Source organism: Etheostoma spectabile, chromosome 13 (assembly GCF_008692095.1).
Source record: "Etheostoma spectabile isolate EspeVRDwgs_2016 chromosome 13, UIUC_Espe_1.0, whole genome shotgun sequence".
Lineage (NCBI taxonomy): Eukaryota > Metazoa > Chordata > Actinopteri > Perciformes > Percidae > Etheostoma > Etheostoma spectabile.
The window spans coordinates 22,013,994-22,014,217 of NC_045745.1; the positions used below are offsets into that span (position 1 = coordinate 22,013,994).

Genomic DNA, 224 nt, shown 5'->3' on the forward strand with positions numbered 1-224 from the left:
CCGCTGCTCCGATTCTCCGACCAATCTCCCGCTCCATGGTCCCCTCACTCATGAACAAGACCCCAAGGTATCTAAACTCCTTCACTTGGGGAAAGGACTTATTCCCTACAAGAAGGCACTCCATTAGTTTCCTGCTGAGAACCATGGCCTCAGATTTAGAGGTGCTGATCTTTATCCCAGCCGCTTCACACTCTGCTGCAAACCGATCCAGTGAGTGCTGAAGG

The 224-nt window shown here is 51.8% G+C and overlaps 1 protein-coding gene and 1 long non-coding RNA gene across 2 annotated transcripts in view; one reads left to right on the plus strand and one right to left on the minus strand.

Annotated features, from left to right (window-relative positions):
• b3glctb (beta 3-glucosyltransferase b) overlaps positions 1–224 on the plus strand; it is a 19,114-nt gene that overhangs the window by 15,161 nt on the left and 3,729 nt on the right. The gene's annotated exons all lie outside the window — the stretch shown is intronic.
• The window catches only part of LOC116700664 (uncharacterized), a 19,274-nt gene that overhangs the window by 2,138 nt on the left and 16,912 nt on the right, over positions 1–224 (minus strand). The gene's annotated exons all lie outside the window — the stretch shown is intronic.